At 33.1% G+C, this 15,274-nt stretch overlaps 2 protein-coding genes across 4 annotated transcripts in view; both read right to left on the bottom strand.

Moving 5' to 3' along the window:
• LOC136032275 (large ribosomal subunit protein mL66-like) overlaps window positions 1–15,274 on the bottom strand; it is a 414,576-nt gene that overhangs the window by 56,759 nt on the left and 342,543 nt on the right. The gene's annotated exons all lie outside the window — the stretch shown is intronic.
• The window catches only part of LOC136032204 (monocarboxylate transporter 5-like), a 131,259-nt gene that overhangs the window by 78,463 nt on the left and 37,522 nt on the right, over window positions 1–15,274 (bottom strand). The gene's annotated exons all lie outside the window — the stretch shown is intronic.

Here is a 15,274-nt window from a genome sequence, read left to right as displayed (position 1 = left end):
GGTGGGGGCGCTTCTCGCCCCCCCCCCAAGCCCCCCCGCGCGCAAGTCGTGACGCGCCATTGTAGTTGTGTCCCTGTGTCCCACCTGTGAATATATATATATATATATATATATATATATATATATATATATATATATATATATATATATATATATATATATATGTATATATATATATATATATATATATATATATATATATATATATATATATATATATATATATATATATATATATATATATATATATATATATATATCTATATATATAAAAATAAGTTGTCTGTCTGTGGATGTGTGGATGGATGTGTGGATGGATGTGTCAGGTGACGTCACCTGAAAAAACTGGATTAGGTGACGTCAAAACTGAAAAAACTAAAAAAAGGCAAAAACTACAAAAAAAACTAAAAACTAATAAAAAAAATAAAAAAGCTAAAAAACTAAAAAAACTATAAAGGTAAAAACCAATAAAAAACTAAAAAAAAAACTGAAAAAACTAAAAAAAGGCAAAAACTACAAAAAAAAACTAAAAACTAATAAAAAAAGTAAAAAAGCTAAAAAACTAAAAAAACTAAAAAAAACTAAAAAAAGGTAAAAAACTAAAAAAATAAAAAATAAAAAAAAACTAAAAAAAAGGAAAAAACTGAAAAATAAGCTAAAATAAAGGTAAAAACCAATAAAAAACTAAAAAAAAAAAGGAAAAAACTAATAAATGACGACACTCAAAGAGAAAGCGACCAGGACAAAAAACTAAAAAAAAGGCAAAAACTACAAAAAAACTAAAAACTAATAAAAAAAATAAAAAAGCTAAAAAACTAAAAAAACTAAAAAAAGGTAAAAAACTAAAAAAACTAAAAACTAAAAAAAAACTAAAAAAGGTAAAAACTAAAAGAACTAAAAAAGAAAAAAATAAATGACGACACTCAAAGAGAAAGCGACCAGGACAAAAGGAATGTTCGACTAGCAATCAACAAAGCACCGGGACACAGGGAGTATAAATGACGACCAGGACACAAGTAAAAAAAAAAATTAACAAAACTAAAAAGAAGGTAAAAACTACAAAAAAACTAAAAAGAAAAAAAAACTAAAAACTAATAAAAAAACTAAAAAATCTAAAAATCTAAATAAACTAAAAAAGAAAAAAAAAGGAAAAAAATAAAGGAGAAAAACAAAACTAAAAAACGAATGTATATACAGACCGGTACACCGGGATACAAATGACGACCGGGACACAGGGAATATAAATAACGACCGGGACACAGGGACACAACTACAACGGGGACACCGGGGGAAACAGGGGGATATAAATGACGACCGGGACAAAAAAACTAAAAAGAAATAAAAACTAAAAACTAATAAAAAAAACTAAAAAATCTAAAAATCTAAATAAGCTAAAAAAGAAAAAAAAAGGAAAAAAATAAAGGAGAAAAACAAAACTAAAAAACGAATGTATATACAGACCGGGACACCGGGATACAAATGATGACCGGGACCCGGGACACAGGGAATATAAATGACGACCGGGACACAGGGACACAACTACAACGGGGACACCGGGGGAAACAGGGGGATAACCTGACAATCTATTTATATGCAAAGACAATGGGACAGCAAAGAATGTTGTATATTCGCAAGTTTTACGTAGTTAAAACCATATATATATATATATATCTATATTCACAGGTGGGACATAGGGACACAACTACAATGGCGCGTAACTATTATGGCGCGTAACGACTTACGCGCGCGGGGGGGCTTGGGGGGGGGCGCGAAGCGCCCCCACCAACTAGGTGTTGGGGTGGCGCGAAGCGCCACCCCAACAGCTAGTATATATATATATATATATATTTTTAACTACGTAAAACTTGCGAATGTACAACATTCTTAGCTGTCCCATTGTCTGTGCATATAAATAGATTGTCAGGTTTACCGACTCTTGAACATGCAACATATAATTGTCCATGGGAAAAACAATCTGTATTCAGATCTATACCTCATTATTCTAATGATTGCCCTTGAGCTTTGTTGATGGTGATTGCTAATCGAACATTCCCTGTGTCCCTGTCGTCATTTATATATCCCCCTGTGCCCCCCCACATCCCCGTTGTTGTTGTTTCCCTGTGTCCCGGTCGTCATTTGTGTCCTGGTTTCCCAGTCTGTAATTTCTCTTTGAGTGTCGCGGTCGTCATTTATATTCCCTGTGTCCCGGTGTCCCGGTCGTCATTTGTGTTCCGGTGTCCCGGTCTGTAATTTCTCTTTGAGTGTCCTGGTCGTCATTTATATTCCCTGTGACCCGGTCGTCATTTGTGTCCCGGTGCTTTGTTGATGGTGATTGCTAATCAAACATTCCTTGTGTCCCGGTCGCTTTCTCTTTGAGTGTCCCGGTCGTCATTTATATTCCCTATGTCCTGGTTGTCATTTGTGTCCCGATGTCCCGGTGTGTAATTTCGTCAATCAACAAACATGACGTCAGTCGACACACAAACATGACGTCACTCGACACACAGACAACTTCTATATCTATCTTCTATCTATCTATATAAAAATAAGTTGTCTGTCTGTCTGTGGATGGATCAGGTGACGTCACCTGAAAAAACTGGATCAGGTGACGTCAAAACTGAAAAAACTAAAAAAAGGCAAAAACTACAAAAAAAACTAAAAACTAATAAAAAAAAAAAAAAAGCTAAAAAACTAAAAAAACTAAAAAAAGGCAAAAACTACAAAAAAACTAAAAACTAATAAAAAAGCTAAAAAACTAAAAAAACTAAAAAAAGGCAAAAACTACAAAAAAACTAAAAACTAATAAAAAAAATAAAAAAGCTAAAAAACTAAAAAAACTAAAAAAACTAAAAAAAGGTAAAAAACTAAAAAAACTAAAAACTAAAAAAAACTAAAAAAAAAGGAAAAAACTGAAAAATAAGCTAAAATAAAGGTAAAAACCAATAAAAAACTAAAAAAAAAACTGAAAAAACTAAAAAAAGGCAAAAACTACAATAAAAAACTAAAAACTAATAAAAAAAGTAAAAAAGCTAAAAAACTAAAAAAACTAAAAAAACTAAAAAAAGGTAAAAAACTAAAAAAAATAAAAAATATATATATAAAAATAAGTTGTCTGTGGATCTGTGGATCGTGGATCAGGTGACGTCACCTGAAAAAACTGGATCAGGTGACGTCAAAACTGAAAAAACTAAAAAAAGGCAAAAACTACAAAAAAAACTAAAAACTAATAAAAAAAATAAAAAAGCTAAAAAACTAAAAAAACTAAAAAAAGGCAAAAACTACAAAAAAAACTAAAAACTAATAAAAAAGCTAAAAAACTAAAAAAAACTAAAAAAAAGGCAAAAACTACAAAAAAAACTAAAAACTAATAAAAAAAATAAAAAAGCTAAAAAACTAAAAAAAACTAAAAAAACTAAAAAAAGGTAAAAAACTAAAAAAACTAAAAACTAAAAAAAACTAAAAAAAAGGAAAAAACTGAAAAATAAGCTAAAATAAAGGTAAAAACCAATAAAAAACTAAAAAAAAAACTGAAAAAACTAAAAAAAGGCAAAAACTACAAAAAAACTAAAAACTAATAAAAAAAGTAAAAAAGCTAAAAAACTAAAAAAACTAAAAAAACTAAAAAAACTAAAAAAAGGTAAAAAACTAAAAAAAATAAAAAATAAAAAAAAACAAAAAAAAAGGAAAAAACTGAAAAATAAGCTAACATAAAGGTAAAAACCAATAAAAAACTAAAAAGAAAAAAAGGAAAAAACTAAAAAAAATTTTCATCTAAAAAACTAAAAAAAACTAAAAAAGGTAAAAACTAAAAGAACTAAAAAAGAAAAAAATAAATGACGACACTCAAAGAGAAAGCGACCAGGACAAAAGGAATGTTCGATTAGCAATCAACAAAGCACCGGGACACAGGGAGTATAAATGACGACCAGGACATAAGTAAAAAAAAAAATTAACAAAACTAAAAAGAAGGTAAAAACTACAAAAAAACTAAAAAGAAAAAAAAAACTAAAAACTAATAAAAAAACTAAAAAATCTAAAAATCTAAATAAACTAAAAAAGAAAAAAAAAGGAAAAAAATAAAGGAGAAAAACAAAACTAAAAAACGAATGTATATACAGACCGGTACACCGGGATACAAATGACGACCGGGACACAGGGAATATAAATGACGACCGGGACACAGGGACACAACTACAACGGGGACGCCGGGGGAAACAGGAGGATATAAATGACGACCGGGACAAAAAAACTAAAAAGAAAAAAAAACTAAAAACTAATAAAAAAACTAAAAAATCTAAAAATCTAAATAAGCTAAAAAAGAAAAAAAAGGAAAAAAATAAAGGAGAAAAACAAAACTAAAAAACGAATGTATATACAGACCGGGACACCGGGATACAAATGACGACCGGGACACAGGGAATATAAATGACGACCGGGACACAGGGACACAACTACAACGGGGACACCGGGGGAAACAGGGGGATGTAAATGACGACCGGGACACCGGGACAGGGAATGGTTGATTAGCAATCACCATCAACAAAGCTCAAGGGCAATCATTAGAATCATGAGGTATAGATCTGAATACAGATTGTTTTCCCATGGACCATTATATGTTGCATGTTCAAGAGTCGGTAAACCTGACAATCTATTTATATGCAAAGACAATGGGACAGCAAAGAATGTTGTATATTCGCAAGTTTTACGTAGTTAAAACCATATATATATATATATATATAGATATATATATATATATATATATATATATATATATATATATATATATATATATATATATATATATATATATATATATATATATATATATATATATATATATATATATATATATATATATATATATATATATATATATATATATATATATATATATATATATATATATTCACAGGTGGGACATAGGGACACAACTACAATGGCGCGTAACTATTATGGCGCGTAACGACTTACGCGCGCGGGGGGGCTTGGGGGGGGGCGCGAAGCGCCCCCGCCAACTAGGTGTTGGGGTGGCGCGAAGCGCCACCTCAACAGCTAGTCTATATATATAAAAATAAGTTGTCTGTGTGTGGATCTGTGGATCAGGTGACGTCACCTGAAAAAACTGGATCAGGTGACGTCAAAACTGAAAAAACTAAAAAAAGGCAAAAACTACAAAAAAAACTAAAAACTAATAAAAAAAATAAAAAAGCTAAAAAACTAAAAAAACTAAAAAAAGGCAAAAACTACAAAAAAAACTAAGCATATGACGTCTGAATTATTTCACACTAATACAAAAGAAGAAAAAAAAACTAAAAAAGGTAAAAACTACAAAAAAAACTAAAAAGAAAAAAACTAAAAAAGCTAAAAAACTAAAAAAAACTAAAAAAAGGTAAAAAACTAAAAACTAAAAAAAACTGAAAAAACTAAAAAAAGGCAAAAACTAAAAAAAAACTAAAAACTAATTAAAAAACTAAAAAAGCTAAAAAACTAAAAAAACTAAAAAAACTAAAAAAAGGTAAAAAACAAAAAAAAACTAAAAACTAAAAAAGAAAAAACTAAAAAAAAGGAAAAAACTGAAAAATAAGAGAAAAAGAAAACTAAAAAAATATTAATAAATATAAAAAATATAAATATAAATATAATATAAATTAGCAATCAACAAAGCACCGAGACACAAATGACGACCGGGACACAGGGAGTATAAATGACGACCAGGACATAAGTAAAAAAAAAACTAAAAAAAACTAAAAAAATGGTAAAAACTACAAAAAAACTAAAAACTAATAAAAAAACTAAAAAATCTAAAAATCTAAATAAACTAAAAAAGAAAAAAAAGAAAAAAGGAAAAAAATAAAGGAGAAAAACAAAACTAAAAAACGAATGTATAAACAGACCGGGACACCGGGATACAAATGACGACCGGGACACAGGGAATATAAATGACGACCGGGACACAGGGACACAACTACAATGGGGACGCCGGGGGGCACAGGGGGATATAAATGATGACCGGGACACCGGGACACAAGGAATATAAATGACGCCCGGGACACTCAAAGAGAAATCACAGACTGGAACACCGGGACACAAATGACGACCGGGACACAGGGAATATAAATGACGACCGGGACACAGGGACATAACTACAAAGGGGACGCCGGGGTGCACAGGGGGATATATAAATGACGATGGCGACTCAGGGAATGGTCGATTAGCAATCACCATCAACAAAGCTCAAGGGCAATCATTAGAATCATGAGGTATAGATCTGAATACGGATTGTTTTCCCATGGACCATTATATGTTGCATGTTCAAGAGTCGGTAAACCTGACAATCTATTTATATGCACAGACAATGGGACAGCAAAGAATGTTGTATATTCGCAAGTTTTACGTAGTTAAAAACATATATATATATATATATATATATATATATATATATATATATATATATATATATATATATATCTATATTCACAGGTGAACATAGGGACACAACTACGATGGCGCGTAACTAATATGGCGCGTAACGACTTACGCGCGCGGGGGGGCTTAGGGGGGCGCGAAGCGCCCCCACCAACTAGGTGTTGGGGTGGCGCGAAGCGCCACCCCAACAGCTAGTCTATATATATAAAAATAAGTTGTCTGTCTGTGGATCTGTGGATCAGGTGACGTCATGTTTCTGTGTCGGCTGACGTCATGAAATTAGTTGTCAGGTGACGTCATGTTTCTGTGTCGGCTGACGTCATGAAATTAGTTGTCGTCATTTTTGCTTTGACGGTGACGTCATTCAAGTTATATAAGACATATGTTCACGTAGAAATCTATTAATGTTTAAGTTTACAATGACTGATGAAGATGCTCAAAGAGTCTATGCCAAAAAACTTGCTGCTGATAGTTCCTCGGCACGCTTTCTTTTCGAACTTTCTCTATCAGCAGCAAGTTTTTTGGCATAGACTCTTTGAGCATCTTCATCAGTCATTGTAAACTTAAACATTAATAGATTTCTACGTGAACATTTGTCTTATATAACTTGAATGACATCACCGTCAAAGCAAAAATGACGGCAACTAATTTCATGACTTAATTTCAGAACTTAATTTCTGTGTTGACTGACGTCATGAAATTAGTTGTCGTCATTTTTGTTATGACGATGCTTAGTATATTGTAAAACACATTAATTTGGTTAATAATATACCATTTAAAACACCAAAATGAACATGCTGGAGTAGTCACTCGGTGAGAGAGGGTGTCAGAACGGAGAATGAAGGTCCCAGGTTCAAATCCTGGTTAGGCTAAAAAAGGTAAAAATCTAAAAACTAAAAAAAAACTGAAAAAACTAAAAAAGGCAAAAACTACAAAAAAAACTAAAAACTAATAAAAAAAAAAGAATAAAAATAAAAAAAAATAAAAAAGATAAAAACTAAAAAAAAAGTAAAAAGAAAAAACGAAAAAAACTAAAAAAGCTAAAAAAAAGGTAAAAACCAATAAAAAACTGAAAAGAAAAAAAGGAATAAAACTAAAAAAATTTTCATCTAAAAAACTAAAAAAAACTAAAAAAGGTAAAAACTAAAAGAACTAAAAAGAAAAAAAAAACTAAAAAAAGGAAAAAAACTGAAAAATAAAGGAGAAAAAGAAAACTAAAAAATATAAATAAAAATAAAAAAACTAAAAAGATAAAAACTTCAAAAAAACTAAAAAGAAAAAAGAAAAAAACTAAAAAACCTAAAAAAAGGTCAAAACCAATAAAAAAAAACTAAAAGGAAAAAAAGGGAAAAAATTAAAAATTTATTTCATCATATACCAATTCAAAAACGAATGTATACCGGGATGACGACCGGGACACAGGGAATATAAATGACACAACTACAACGGGGACGCCGGGGGGCACAGGGGGATATAAATGACGACCGGGACACCGGGACACAAGGAATATAAATGACGCCCGGGACACTCAAAGAGAAATCAGAGACTGGGACACCGGGACACAAATGACGACCGGGACACAGGGAATATAAATGACGACCGGGACACAGGGACATAACTACAAAGGGGACGCCGGGGTGCACAGGGGGATATATAAATGACGATGGCGACTCAGGGAATGGTCGATTAGCAATCACCATCAACAAAGCTCAAGGGCAATCATTAGAATCATGAGGTATAGATCTGAATACGGATTGTTTTCCCATTGACCATTATATGTTGCATGTTCAAGAGTCGGTAAACCTGACAATCTATTTATATGCACAGACAATGGGACAGCAAAGAATGTTGTATATTCGCATGTTTTACGTAGTTAAAAACATATATATATATATATATATATATATATATATATATATATATATATATATATATATATATATATATATATATATATATATATATATATATATCTATATTCACAGGTGGGACATAGGGACACAACTACAGTGGCGCGTAACTAATATGGCGCGTAACGACTTACGCGCGCGGGGGGGCTTGGGGAGGGCGCGAAGCGCCCCCACCAACTAGGTGTTGGGGTGGCGCGAAGCGCCACCCCAACAGCTAGTATATAAAAATAAGTTGTCTGTCTGTCTGTGGATCAGGTGACGTCATGTTTCTGTGTTGACTGACGTCATGAAATTAGTTGTCGTCATTTTTGCTATGACGGTGACGCCATTAATGGTATTTAAGACATGCGTTCACGGAAAAATGTTTAATTGTAAAATGACTGAAGAACCTACAATGGCAACAGCCGAGGAAGCTGCTCAAAGAGTCTATGCCAAAAAACTTGCTGCTGATAGAGAAAGTAATAAAAGAAAGCGTGCCGAGGAATCACAAGAACAGGAAGAAAACAGGCTTGCAGCTGATAGAGAAAGTAAGAAAAGAAAGCGTGCCGAGGAATCACAAGAACAGCAAGAAAACAGGCTTGCGGCTAAAGAACGCAAAACCGCGCAGTTAGATGAAAATCCACCTGGAAAGCGAGAGTCAAAACATATCAAAACTGAAAATGATAGCGATGATGATTGGGTTTGGGATTTTGACTTGGATAAGGTCATCAATGCCTACCAGATTTAAGTTAAAAAACAAAGGTTCGGCGATATGTACTTCATAGTGACGCTGAAAAATAAAGAAGAAAAAAAACTGAAAAAATGTAAGAAACTAAAAAAAAAACTAAAAAGAAAAAACACTCAAAGATAAATTACAGACCGGGACACAAATGACGACCGACAAAGAGAGAATATAAATGACGACCAGGAACCTCAAAGAAAAATTACAGACTGGGACACCAGGACACAAATCACGACCGGGAATATAAATGACGACCGGGACGCAGGGACACAACTACAACGGGGACGCCGGGGGCACAGGCGGGATATATAATTGACGACTGAGACACAGGGATTGTTTGAATAGAAATTACAGACCGGGACACCGGGACACAAATGACGACCGGGACACTCAAAGAGAAAATACAAACTGGGACACCAGGACACAAATGACGACCGGGACACAGGGAATATAAATGCTATTTATATGCACAGACAATGGGACAGCGAAGAATGTTGTATATTCGCATGTTTTACGTAGTTAAAAATATATATTTATATCTATCTCTATTCACAGGTGGGACACAGGGACACAGCTACAATGGCGCGTAACTAATATGGCGCGTAACGACTTACGCGCGCGGGGGGGCTTGGGGGGGCGCGAAGCGCCCCACCAACTAGGTGTTGGGGTGGCGCGAAGCGCCACCCCAACAGCTAGTATTAATATATATATAAGATGTCCCGGTGTCCCGGTCGTCATTTGTGTCCCGATTTCCCGGTGTGTAATTTCGTCAATCAACAAACATGACGTCAGTCGACACACAAACATGACGTCACTCGACACACACACACACAGACAACTTATTTTTATATATACAGATTTTACTGATTCTAAGTTTACGTACTGATTATAGTGTACTGATTTTAAGCGGACAATTGGATTTATTTTAAATCATCACATAAGTGTTGACTATGGATTGTACATGTATTTGTGTTTTGACGACTAAAACAAATATTTGGCTTGTCTGCTGCTTTAGTTTTTTTTAGTTATATTTTAATGTTTTGACTAGTCAGTTACTGTGTACTTTAAGTGGATGACTAGAATCATTTTGAATTATTTAATAAGTGCTGACTATAGATTGCATATTTATTTTTGTTTTGACGACTAAACGAATATTCGGCTTGTCCACTGCCCGTTTTGAAAATAAATTGAATCGAATTGAAGGAAAACGACCAAAAATGGAGTTTTTAAAGGCCTAATGAAAATACTGAAGAAAACACAGAAATCGAATATTTTGACAGAACAAAATAGTATGATGAAGGGAAAAATAGGTTTCAAGGTTTTTCAAGGTTCAATCGGGTTTAATTTAAAAAAAATGGATAACTAAACTTAAAGTACACTGCTCTGTGACAAAACTCACGTTGATACCCATATTCACGTTGACACCCATTAAAATTTTATTTAAAATTTTGTTTTAATGGGTATATAAATTTTATTTGAGACCCAAACAAAAGCCAAAAAACAAGCGCGGAAAGTACAACAAAACAATGAAAAAAACTGTCAAAAAATTAAATAAAATTTAATAAAATACCAAAAATTAAAAGAATTTAAACCAAATAACTAAGAAACAATGAAGTGAGTTATTCACCTATATCCGCGATGAACAACTGAGAAATGAAGAAAAAATTTATTCACTTAAACAAACGAAGCAGCAATCGAATAAATTGGAGAATTAGGTCACCTGATTTCTGATTTTAACCATTGCATTTCTTGCGGATACCCTTTAAGACTCTTGAAAAGTGAGCTACAACTTTTAGTTTCCAATCAAATGAGCCCTCAATGAAGTTTATAAAAGGATCTCTTCCCTAAGCATCATATGCACCCCCAGGGCATAACTTAGGACGCCTGTTCCCGGGCCCTGGGGGGTTGCATCGACACAAGAGTTTTTCTCAGGACATTAGTCGACATTGTCTTGGGTGCGACACTCACGGTTTCGATTTCTGTTTCAGAAAAAAATGAACTCATCTGCCAGTTCAGACGTGAAATTTGATTCAGGGTCGGAACTATATTCCAATAGTTAGTATTAATAATTACAATTTATAATTTACAATTTATAATTTATAATTACAAATTATAGTTAGTAATTTGGCTAATTGACGTATAATATGATATACTTTAAGAAATCAGTCTAGTGAAAAAATATTGTAATTTATTGCTAATTCAAGAATACTAACTACTATTTTCATTAGTCTGAATGTTGTATTTGATACCACTCGAAAAAAAAACTCAGTTTGTCTCTGTCGTAATTTGCACCTTATGAATGAAACACTACAGAGAAAATTTTTTCCTCATTATAATCTGCTATAAATTTGTAGCTGGCAATTGATCAATATTGTCTTCGGTTTAACTGCTGCCCAGCTCATCCACTCGTATATAGATAGAACTTTGAAATATTTATTTATAGACTATGGTTTATGACAGTTTTACGTTTCCAAAAGTATTCGATTGTACCTTTTTTACAATTCTATTCTTGTTTTTCTCACTCGTCTTCCTATTCTTCCAAAAAATTCAATTGTGAAAAAATTGTCTTTAATAACAATTCTACCCATGTAAGTGAAACTATCCACTTGATCGATCTTCTTGTTGATATCTTTCTGTCAGAATTGTTTCTATCACAACAGTTTGGTACCGCGTTTGTGTAATTTCGGTAAAAAAAAAAATTTCTGAACCAACTACAGTAATAACTAACGAATACTGCCAAAAGCTTTCAGATTCAAGACTCTATCCGTTTTAAGATTTTCTGCTGAGACAATTACATCCCAGCCTATCCCTCCCTATTATGACCTGAGTATAGACCTAGGATTTAAACATAATTTGCTAATTCTGTGGGTTTGCGTTATTTTTGCACTTGTTTTTCATCAGAAATTGGTTAATAATGCCAAAAAATCAGATTTGTGGGTAGGTGGGTAGGTACCGGTGGAAAGGTCATATTTTCAAACCTCCCCCTGCCTCAAAAACTGCCTCGAGGATTGAAAAAAACAGGTTTTCTTCATGTCAGAATGTGGTGAAACCCTATAGGCAAGTGTATTCTCCTGATGAGCCCTTGTGTTGGGTTGTTGCCTCTGAATTATTTGTCTTTATTGTTTCTATTGTTTGGTAAATGACGACTTATACTTATTGACGACATGACTGCCTGTCCATGGATTATTCTTTATGGTTGATTGTGTATGGCTATGCTGTTTGACCTATGTGATTGTATGGATGAGTAGGGTTAAGGCCTCATTCAAGTGCTGGTCTATATTAATCACTAATTTAGGAAAACAGTCTTCCTTTTCTCCTTCTGTCTTTTTTTTTTTATTTTTTTTATGTGTTTGTGCTGTTGCATTGGTGATTTCTCTTTTCATAATATATATTGTTAAATTTATAAGTCTAGTATTCAATAGGCTATTAATTAATTATAAGACACTTTTTCTTATAGTTTTCTTTTCATGTCAGAGTTGACCTTATTACAAGCTATTAAGGAACTATGTAATTATTACCAGAATATTGTAATAATTAACTCTCACTGTCAATCACTAACAGTACTTTATTTCTCGTAATTAATTAGTTTTCAACCCTTCTGCCAACATATTAAATTATTTTCTTTGATTATCGTAAAGGAATTCCCGTTTTTTATTTGTATCTTAAGGCTGGTTACTTGACTTCTCATCCAATTTTTAGATATATTACTGATGTCTTCTTATTATTATTTTCTAAGTATACATTGTATTACATCGTATAATATCTTGATTATACATTGTATTTGGGGCCTATTGTCAGTATTTTAAGTTTTCTTTATATACTTTTGAAACTGAGAGATGTTATAGGAAAAGTTTTAAGAGAAGAACAGTGCAGTTTTACAAAAGGTAGCGGATGTGTCGACCACATTTTCACTCTTAGGTTAATAATCAAAAAGTGCCTTAGTGGTCAAACACCTTTAGTCCTCAGTTTTATAGATTATGAGCAAGCGTTTGATGCTATTGTTAGAAGAGCTTTAGCAAAGGTGTTATCCTAGCATGGTATACCAGCCAAATACATTAAAGTAATTAATAACAATGCTCCGGTAAGGAAGGAAATTAGGTTAGTAGCTGGTTTTGTATTAAACCAGGAGTTAAGCAGGGTTGTGTTCTATCCCCCTTTATATCGATCATTTCGATAGACTTAGGGAGCACTGGGAAGGCAAGAGAAGACCACGGAATCAAAAGAGGAGGAAAAACTCTCCTGAACTTCCATTATATTGATGATTTAAGCATCCTAGATGAAAGTGTGAGCAAAATGAATGAACTTTTAGAGGTTTTGCAAGTTCAGAGTGCAAGAATAGGTTTGAAATTAATGCTAAAAAGACAAAGTCACTAAAGCTAGGAATAAGTGAAGACAAAAAGGTGACGGTGGGTAACAAAAAGATTCATCAGGTGGGCACCTTCACTTACCTTGGTAGTAGTATTAGTAAAGACTGTGGGAGCAGTGAAGATATTAAAAGTAGAATAGAAAAGGGTCAGGGTGTTTATTTTACAGTTCAAAAAAGTTTAAAAGAATTGGAAGACAATTCTGTAAATCAAGATTAGAATATTGAAAGGTACAGTGATGACAGTGGTCAAATATGGCTCTGAAGCATGGGCGCTCCGAAAAGTGGATGAAGATTTACTAGATGGTTTTCAGAGAAATTGCTACGGATTCTTCTAGGTACCCGGCTGACTGACCGTATTTCAAACAGTAGGCCGAACGAAAAATGTGGTTAAATCCCGCTTTCTAGGGCTGAGATAAAAGAAATGTTGAGATGGCTAAGACACGTTTTGTGGATGAAAGATGACAGACTGCCGAAGATTGTCCTTATAGACAACCGTCTAGGGCTAAACGAAAAGCAGGTCGTCCTCGTCTGGGGTAGAAGGACGTCATAAAGAAATATATAAAGGAAATTGGAACTCCCTGGGAGGGTGTAAAGAGGGAGGATTTGAATAATTTGGAATGGAAGAGGAGCGTGCGTATCTGTGTTGGCATCAGGCGGCTTGGTGCAGCAGTGAGTTGTTAGTAGTAGTAGTAGTAGTAGTATATACAATTTACAAAAAAGGAAGTGAATCATGTTACTTAAACAAAACATTGAAATAAATGTAAGCGACATTTTCCTGCAATAACCCCCCAGTATGAATCAGCTAGAAAATCTACAATGTATATGCATTTGAGTTTCTATAACCTTAATTGAAATGTCTTCAGGCCTGAATATCTAATCATATCAGCAACAAGAACACAAATTTCACACGGTGTAATTCTTACATGGGGCCAAATATAGTGATAGTTGCTTATTTTTGAGCTAGAGTTTACAGTGTGAGAACTGAGGTGAAGTCTTAAAATACATTAGAAAGAAATTACCATATCTCACGCCCTTTTTAAATGAATATGATAATGCCAAATACATTCACACATTTAAAAAAAAATCTCATTGCAGTTCCACGGCCCTTGTATTTCAGCAGTCGTTCTTAAGGAACTGAGTAAAAAAGGCAAAGTTTAGCTTAAAGAGCAAGGGATTGAGGATGGCAATGCCCCTATATATACGAAATATTTCTGTTCGTTTAAGTTTTAACGTTGCTTCTTATTTTCAGTTGAAGAACTTGCTGTTTTCTGTTTTGTTTTTCTTTTATTTCAAATAGTTTTCAAATCATCCCTAGGCCTAACCAAAATATGATTTGAGCTAATGGCCATATAAGCCCCCATTTTCTTGCTATTAAATTGTACATGTCAATAATATAAACTGACTGGTAGCATACCTGTTTTTTAGTTTTTTGACTTATATATTAAAACGTCGGATTATAATTAAGAATTTGGACACAATTTGAATATTTAATTAAAATCTGAAATGAAAAATAATTTTGTTGATTAAATTATTAACAATATTTTTACCGCAGAAATTTGGTTGGATGGAGAGGTATATTTGCGTTCATACGGATGGAAAGTACCGTATGATGGAAAGTTCCAAGATGTCTCAGAAAAGTGCTATAGGAATGTTTCATAGACACCGAGCTATAAATACCTCACCTACTTAAGAAAAAAGGAGAAAAAAGGAAGAAATGTTATTAGCTATTTTTACTTGCCGGACTTACAGCATTACGAGGAGAAAGTTAATTCGTGCTTTTATCGAACTCTTCAGACTTGTGAAAAGTGAGTTTTGGCCTTAATTTTATGCTTGGTCATGGATGGCAATAAA

This window comes from Artemia franciscana, chromosome 1, assembly GCF_032884065.1.
Source record: "Artemia franciscana chromosome 1, ASM3288406v1, whole genome shotgun sequence".
Taxonomy (NCBI): Eukaryota; Metazoa; Arthropoda; class Branchiopoda; order Anostraca; family Artemiidae; genus Artemia; species Artemia franciscana.
Note: the sequence above shows the minus strand (reverse complement) of the source record. Positions and strands in the feature narration are given on the sequence as shown.